This window comes from Hypomesus transpacificus, unplaced genomic scaffold (assembly GCF_021917145.1).
Source record: "Hypomesus transpacificus isolate Combined female unplaced genomic scaffold, fHypTra1 scaffold_65, whole genome shotgun sequence".
Taxonomy (NCBI): domain Eukaryota; kingdom Metazoa; phylum Chordata; class Actinopteri; order Osmeriformes; family Osmeridae; genus Hypomesus; species Hypomesus transpacificus.
This window is the reverse complement of record NW_025814037.1, coordinates 752,548-761,514: the sequence shown is the minus strand read 5'-3', so window position 1 is coordinate 761,514 and position 8,967 is coordinate 752,548. Positions and strand designations below refer to the sequence as shown.

The 8,967-nt window shown below is 39.8% G+C and overlaps 1 long non-coding RNA gene across 2 annotated transcripts; it reads right to left on the bottom strand.

Annotated features, from left to right (window-relative positions):
* Positions 1 to 3,393: 3,393 nt before the first annotated feature.
* On the bottom strand, positions 3,394 to 8,815 carry LOC124466110. 2 transcript variants are annotated; one of them, XR_006955886.1, is made up of 3 exons: positions 8,575 to 8,815; positions 7,652 to 8,113; positions 3,394 to 3,433 (listed from the first exon to the last, which is right to left on the bottom strand). It is a non-coding gene; the product is annotated as an uncharacterized LOC124466110 (long non-coding RNA). The 2 variants fall into 2 exon arrangements; XR_006955885.1 differs by lacking the exon at positions 3,394 to 3,433 and adding an exon at positions 6,465 to 6,504.
* Positions 8,816 to 8,967: the final 152 nt, after the last annotated feature.

Below are 8,967 nucleotides of genomic sequence, written 5' to 3'. Positions count from 1 at the left end.
CTAATGTGTGACTGAGAAAACATATTACTCAAAGCGGGTCGAGCGGATGTCGTGGGAGAATTCCTACTGTATTAGATTTACTGCTTCAAAAACGGAGAAGATATTTAGAGGGAAGACAAGTTTCTTAACATCTTTGTTCAATATCGTCAATTAAAAGTAAAAACTTTTCAGTTACGAAGCATTTGTTCGTAGTATGGCCAGCTGCAGTAAGCCTTTCGTGAACCCCTGTTTGGCTGTTCGTGACAGTCCGCTATAATAGCGTTGAGCCTCGATTTTTTCAGATTTCTGTGAAACTTGCTTAAAGAAAAATGATTTAGCTAGATTTTGTACAACTTAAGCTCAATGTACATATCTTGTTTGGCCAAATTGACATCATTAGAAAGCCCTATATCTTGTCTTCAAAATGGTGTAAACAGTTCAGGTATATTATTTGAAAAAGTCTGCATATTCAGTCAAGAAAGTGTTAAACTGTGTAAAAAAAATTACTCGGTGAGAAACAGTTCTGTCAGTGCATGATGTGACAATTGAATTTGACTTAAACATTCTGAATCATTGAAACCCATTAATTTTTTTAAGCACTTTAAACAAGTTTGAACAGTGTTTCTAGCTTAAACGGTGTGAAAGGGGTTGGCAAGCAAAAAAACCTGTCCGGAAAATTTAAAAAATAAATAATAATAAGTATGCAGAATAACAATAGTGTTTTTGCTTGCAGCAAACACACTAATAATAAATATATATGTGAGATAACAATGGTTTGTGCTCGCCCAAGGCAAGCACACCCCAATTATATTTGCCTTTTGTACTGAAATATTGCATATCAATAGCATACAGTGTGCTCACTGTATTTTTATTTTCCAGGACTGAAAGAGAACCACGACGTGGAGGAAGAACATGCACTTTCACAGCTGAATAGGATCCTGGCTGACCATGCCACATTCAAAAAATCCAGACCATCAGTCTCTCTACACCGTGTTTTCCGCAGGAATGCCATGCGGATGAAACAAGTTTACAGGGTCCTTTTTGACCTGAACACAGACCACATCAAGGAGTTACGGCAAGAATTTGTAAGTCCCATACATTCTGCACTGACACATGCATGTATTGCACCTGTAATGTGTCTCACTGTACCCCACTGTGTTGACCCATCTGTGTCCATACTATACAGTAACTTGCATTACTGTATCATGCTGTCTGTTCCAGCAGATCCAGGAGCATGACACAGCTAATGATCTATATGAATACAGGAATACATATTCTTTGATGAGGTTGGATTCAACCTGGTGAAGAGGAGGCGCCGGGGCAGAAATGTCATTGGCCAGCGCACCATTGTTGAGGTCCCTGCCGAGCGTGGTGGGAACATCACTTTGTGTGCTGCAATGGGTTGAGCAGGCCCGTTGACAGTACTGTACTGTTCAAAAAATATATGTGCTGTTTTATGTTTGACTATGAAAACATTTGGCCTACACTGAGACATTTTACAAAAGTTGAATTGGCTCATTCTCCAGAGTCATTGTCATTCATATGGTGTGTTCCATTTCGAGAAGTGAGGGCCTGAGTTCTCCCCGAATTAGACAATAGGTGCGTTCAACTTCATGCAGCGCCTGCGTCACCTGCAGCCCGGCTGACTTGAAGCAGCCAAAAGCATTTCTTAGCTTGAAGGCCGCCGGCCGCAGCCGGCTGTCGGCGCTGCCGGTGCTGCATTAAGTCGAACACACCTATTCTCTGCCTGTGCTCAACGTTTGCCTGTCACTCGACGTACTGACGTAGGCGGACGACGTCAACTGAATTATTTTACAGTTACATTAGGTGCGTTCGACTTCATACAGTGCCGGCGTGGTCTGCAGCCGCCTGCAGCCCGGCTGACTTGAAGCAGCCAATGGCATTCTCAGAATCAAGGCAGCCGGTTGTCGGCGGCGCCGGCGCTACATGAAGTCGAACACACCTATTGTTAACGCCTTGTAGGTGATGATTGGAGAAAATGGCTGTAGCGAATTTCCACTACCCTCAAGCCAATTTTTTCCTAAATCTCCCCCAATGAATTAGGTAACACTTGGGCATCTTCATAAAACGGCAGAGAGGCATTATAGAGGTGAGGATATTTCCTCACTTGCTCCGCCAATCTTTCCTCTATTCCCTCCATCAAAAACAGCTGTTGGAAATCAGCTGTTGAGCGCTCACTGAAAATTCAAACAATGAAGTCAACGACGCATGCCGTCTATCCAGCCAATCACACTTGCACACTGTGACGACATCAGCGCCAGTAGAATTTTTTCTTGGTAGCCAAAAATTGACTTAGGTTTGGAGCACACAGGGCCCGCCCGTGCCTCTGGACATGTCGGCGACCGTTTCAAAAGTGTCGGCGACCTAAGTATAAATTGGGCTTTAGTCTTAATTGAGTCATTTTACTTTTTAACACTTTTCAGCAGTGGCAAACACTTTGTGGTAATGACCAGTAGGTGGCAGCTGCGCAGGTGTCGTTCTTTTCTAAAACTGCTGCAGAGCGAGAAATGGCAAACATTTAGCTTTGAAACAAAAGGAAAATATAGCTTCAAGCAGCAATGCAGGTTCCTCCGCAAAATATTATAAAAATAAACAGAAGGTCAAGAGCAAAATGACTTCATGTTTGGCCAAATGCAATAGGCTGAATGGGGATTTGAACTCATGAGCACAAGATTACAAGTCAGCCTCTCTATCCTCTCTGCTACACACCAACTGTTTAAATTTTATGAATAGAAATGGCAGACTATTACCTTTGGTCAGCTTTGGGACAAAGGTTGAGAAATGGTTGACATTTCAATGTCAAATTGCATGAAATTGCACTTGGTACTACTTCAGAATGATGTCATCTCAAAGCCAATAAGGTTTGAAAAGCCATCAGTCAAAATTATATTTGATTTATTGACACAAAGATATTGAGGCAATGTGGACATTTACATTAATACACCACTTTGTATTGCATTTCTTATTCCATTTCACCCTATATAAAGACACATCTGCCCACACACAACTTCCATCCATGCTGTTTCCCTCTCTCCCAGCACAGGTCATGCCAAGGCAGAAATGCTGTGGTGGCCACATGAGGTTTAGAGGTAGTCCAAAAACATGCCTCCCACAATTGACACATTTTCAACCGCAGTACTCTTTTCAACTTTGAAGATGGCTGAATAACCACAGATATTGTAACTCTTCTTGAGATGATCTCTTTCCAGAATCTCAGTCAATGCACAATTAACAATAGTCATGTGTTTAACTGGGCTAAGTCTAAGCTCATGTTCAGCTCTTTGCGAGAATAGCCTATGGCAGCACAGCAGCCGACTCTGGCAATAGTATGAACCTGCAGAGCCGGAGACCCCGGAGGTCCCGGAGAGCCGGAGAGCTGCAGTTTCAGGACAGCAGTTTCAGGACCGCAGTTCTAGGACCCTGACAGCACCACCTAGCGAATTGAAAGGCAGTGTCACTAGATCGCAACAAGATATTTGAATGGTTTGCAAGGCAAGAAACAAGGAAAACTCATGTGATGATGTTTGATGACACAATTATATAGAAAGGTATAATATTAGAAAATATGTTCTAATAATATAGAAAGGTATAATGTTTGTAAACATGTTCAAATTATAAATATTGGATAATTAAAGAAATTAAAATCACATACAATTTGAAAAAGATTGCATATTTCATAGATGTCAAGATCCAGTGTCATTTGATAAAATTAAGTAAGCAAATTAAGGAAGATAAAATAGTCTAAAGAAAAGGTGGAAAATATATCAATGTGATAAAATGAAGTAGGCTTAAGCAAATTAAGGAAGCTAAAATAGCCTAAAGAAAAGGTGGAAAATATATCAATGTGGACAGATGTGTGATGTCTGGAGTGGCCTTAAAAGTTTTCTGGGACTACAGAAAACCAATGTACACCCTGCAACATGAGCCTTAAGGATTGTGGCACCTTTGCAGATACTCTGAACTCGTTCTAGAGGGCTTAACTTCACCAAATAGCCAAAGTCAAAGAAGCATTATGTCCGATAACATCAGTAATAACAAGCTCCTGGAGACCTGCTACAAACAACTGGCCCTGTCTTCTGTGAACTGTTCAACTGGTCCTTGGAGGAGCTGGAACACACAGTACCAGATCTTTGGAAGACCTCTGCCATCTGCCTTGTTCCAAAGAAGAGCAGACCCAGGCTTCCCAATTACTTCCAACATGTAGCTCTTACATCAGTGGTGAGGACGAGTTTTGAATGTCTGATACTTTTGTAACTACAAGAGACAATCCAGAACTTGGCAGATAAACTCAATTTGCCTATAGGAAGTGTAGAAGTCTCGATGATGCTGCCCTTACTTTCCTGCATCATGCACTCCCATCTGGAAAAACCAAAAGCACATGCTAGGCTTGTGTTTGTGGAATATCTCTAGTGCCTTTAACAGAATGTAACCACATCTGTTGGGAATACAACTACTAAACATGAGTAAATCCTTGATTCACACTGCACATTATTAAAATGATTAAATTCCACAGACACATTTCTGTCTAAATACTTATGCAATGTACGTATTCTGTGATTCGTTTCATTATTTATTTTATGCTCTATTATACATAAATATCAAAGTTATCTGAGGAAATACAAGTTTAACTCTAATCTGTTATACTTTAATTTATTTAATGTCAACATCACAAAAAAAACATTTTCTTTGAGTAATGTGGGATGGTGGTGCTGTGGAGGATCCACCGCTTCCTTCTCTGCTGCTAGTGGTGAACCTCTATGGTGGATGGGCTGCATGAGAATGCTTCCTTTGGTGTGGATGGGCATGCTAGACAATGTTTTGTATTGGACATGACTCAAAACATTGATCACATTAGTGGATCAGGGGGGTGTTCCATCAACGTCGATTAAGGGAAAGCGAGACTCATTTCGCCAAGTCTCACTTACTTTAGCGAGAGTTCCGTTCCATTAAGGTGGATTATTCTAGTTCAAGCTACGTAACCAAGGTTTGGAACTAGCCTGATCCGTATCAGACTAGAAGTCAAGCTAAACTAAATTGTGTTGCAAATAATTTCTAACAGGCGGAAACAGTATCTCAAAAGACAGTTCCGTCGAGTATATTCCTAATTCCTGCGCGCAAAGCACTTAAATCTGTGTTCGGAAACGTAAATTCAGACAGAAATTAATGATTCACGTGTTTAGGCCTACTTCATCTTCCAAAAATATATTAATTTAAATTTACAAATTAAGAAATAATGTCACTTTATCTGTTTTCAAAAGCCATTGGTTAATTGACATAAAAAAGGCCTTAAGAAACTAAGCAGAGCCTCAAGACAAGTTACAATCAATTATGGCGTATCCATTCTTTGACAAGCATGTGGTGGATGAAGGTGCTCAGATTATACAAAGAGCAATTATCCCACCAGCCCCAAGGGTCTTCAGAGACAGAAGTAATGCTTCCTTGACCAGTATCTGTGGAAGAAGTATAGGTTCAGCAGGCCCAGCATAGTTTATCTAGATAGATTTAATTGTAAGTCTTAAAAATAAAAAAAACATTAATCATATATATAAAATAACACTTTAGCAACTCTTAAGGATGGCAATGAACACATAAGAGCAGCCTACCATCCTTTGTAGAAAGTAATAGAAAGGAGAGTAGACTATAATAGTAGAAAGGAGGGTAGTAGACTGCAGTTTATGTAGGTCGGCCTAGACTATGTAGTCTGCTGGAATCACACACAAGGAAGCAAATGACCCACTGTAGCCAAGCCTTGACTCTGTTCAGTCTGTCTGCATCTGTCTATGTCTTTGCATGTGGGACGTTCTTGAACTATGCCAGGAAATATGAAGGGTATACTTTGCTCCAAGTAGTACCTGAATATTATCATCAGTTTTTCAGGTAATCTTGAAACACAAAGAATCAAGGAGACTTTTTATTCAATTGTATTAAGTATTTTCATTGTTTAAAGTAGCCTATATTTTGACAAGCCTCTATATTACCTCTCCTCTGGCTTCCCCAATATTATAGGTGCAATATACTGTCCCCATGGGTGTATCCAGGCCCAGTGGAAGACTCAGGAGGTGACTGCCTGGTGCCCCCATGGTTGAAAGTGTTTCTAAAATGCCTTTGAGTGGCAAAAATTAGACCAAGTGCCCTACTGTCTGCCATTCACATTGTGAAATATGCTTGAGTGCCCTGGATGCCCCACGCAATAAATGACAGTGTGCCCTCTATAAGTGTAAAGACATGTCTTAATGAGTTCCTTTTTAGTTTAGAAAATGTGATGCAGTACCCTATAAGGTGCCCTTATAATGGCCTAAATTGGACTGTTCCCATGCCCTTACTTCCAATGGAAAAGGGGGCTGTTATGAGGTGCCCTTTATGCTGCCCCTACACAACAGTGTCCCAAATGTTGCTCTTTCCAAAGAAGACAATAACATGCTGTGCCCAACAGTCTCACCTAATGTTCCCAGTAGGGCATGCTTTCCCAAAGTGAGTCTGTCACTGTCCAAGCCCCCTCTGGATCTGTGAAGGCAGACTATGTTAATTGGAAATACTCATGATATAATAATGATAGTCATGCTGAGCAATTTTAAATGACTGTTCTTCCAAACAAAGTGTGCAGTTTGGGTCACCTTCTGATCTAAAAAGTCAGTGCTGGATCTGTGTAATACTAGTCATTTCAGTGAATCCCTATTTTAGTCATGGTTATCTTTCCCTTTTATCTTAAATCTCAGCATTTAGCCTATCAGTTAATAAATGCGTGTGGCAAAGTTATTTTGAATTAATTTAAAACGTTATTAGCCCACATCAAGTACAATTAGCCTAACCATGGCTTTTTTCAGTGTTTTGAATTTTATCCTACAATTTTCAATTGCTGCCACGTTCTCTTTTGGGCTAATATTATTCTCAATCTCCTGTTGAGAATATCGGCCATAGTCAGAACGGTTTCAGACAGCTCATCAAATTACGCTTATTATCACTAGGCCTAAATGCATATATATAGTTAAGTAGATTTGGTAGGTCTACAATTTACGCATGTTAACGGTCGTAATGGTTTGACAAGTTGTCTCCCTTGCCATGTTAATTGCGGCAACATTGCCCTTTTTGGGGACAACTCCCAAAAAACTCAAAAAAACAATTTATGCTGCTGAAACAACACCCCTCTGCTGCTTTACGCTTTACTTTTTGCGACATAACTCCTCTTTTCGACGATCGCCTGATCTGGGCTGCACAGTCTAAGTTTATTGAGGTCTAGCTTGAATTAGCGTTGCCTGTTAGTGGAACGCAACGTTAGTGGAACGGCTTGAGGATTAAGTCTAAATTGACGTTTACCCAATTGAGACTTATTCTTGTTAGCGCGACTTGCGTTAGCGACGTTACATTTATTCATGTGGTGACGTTGATGGAACACCCCCCAGATCATCTTTCATATTCCTGTAAATACTGCACATGCCTGTGTGCATGCTACATTTTGGATGTGTCTGACACCACAAACTTCTGGAAAAGTGAAGTTATATTCTATTTTATTTGCTATGGCTTTTGCAGTCACACAATCTCAACCACAAATGTGTAATGTTAGAGAGGCAAGACACAAGGTTGACTCTCAGGGCAGATTCAAGACATAGGCTACATTATTTATTTTGAATAATTGTCAAACAATGATAATCACCCCTCCATATCACTCCATCCCCTCCATATCGCTCCATCTAAACCTCCATACAACTTCATCCTTCAATGAGAGATGGAAGCAAGAAAAACAAATATAAACATATTGTGAAGTCGTGTTGTTTGTGAATTAATTAACGCTACTACTACTTGAATGGTCTCCCTTCAGTGCACAATTGTTTAGATATCCCCCTATCAAACTCCTCCACTTCACTGAAATAGTACAGACAATATTACTTCTAGGTAAGCATAAATATCAGTTAGCCTAACAAAGTAGTGTACATTAATTAGCATTACTTAAGTGGTTGATAATAAAGGTATTAATAGTAGATTATAAAGTTGTATGGCATTGTGCAGATAATGTACATTCTCTACTTCCCTGATAAACTGGTCCAGAGATGAAGACCTTTTCTGCCTCCTGCAGGGACAGATTCCTCAGCATACTTAGGCCGTAGCCTATGATGGCCTACAAAAATGATATGGTTATTTTTAAGACAGTAGGCTGCAGATTTCGTTTAGCTGACAGATCAAATCCACTTGCTTTTAACCTATCATTTTAATTGTTTTAATGTGCTGGCTTTATCGTAAGACACCTAACGCTACAGTAGTTGGGCTTGGTTTCAATAAAACAAATAGTCTAAAACTTGAACAATACTTGATAAGCTACGTCGCACTACTCTTTCATTAAACAAATAAACAGAGTATAACAATTTACAGTTCGTTTTTAAGGAAGCTATGTGTGTAGAGATAGCTAGCTAGTGCTATAACTACTGAATGTTAGCTCTAGCTAATCAAGTAGTTTGTTTGACGTTGAAAACCAAAACATTATTTTGACAGCAAAGTTGAAGTTAGCTAGCTAACGTTGTCCAATTCAAAACACCAGAATTGTTTACACATAACCATACGCGATTCACATTAGCTACTTACACTCTGATTCTAGTCCATCTTGTTCTGAGCTGAAATCCTACAATATTCACTACTGCAGGAAAATATTATCTTGTTCAGTTAGATGTTTGTAATGTTATTATCAGTTAATATAATCTTGTTGGTCACCCTGATTGTTTATGTTGTGTATTTTAATCGGACCAGAGAGTTGGCTACTGTATAGCAAATCACCATTCTCGCAAGGAGTTGAACATGAGCTCTGCTCTAGCCCAGTTGCACACATGATCATTGTTGAATGTGCATTGACTGAGATTCTGGAAAGAGATCAACTCAAAAAGAGTAACAGTATCTGCTGTTTTAGTCATCTTGGGGAAAATGTGTCAATTGTGGGAGGTGTGTTTTTGGACTATCCCTAAACCTCATGAGCCTGCTGCA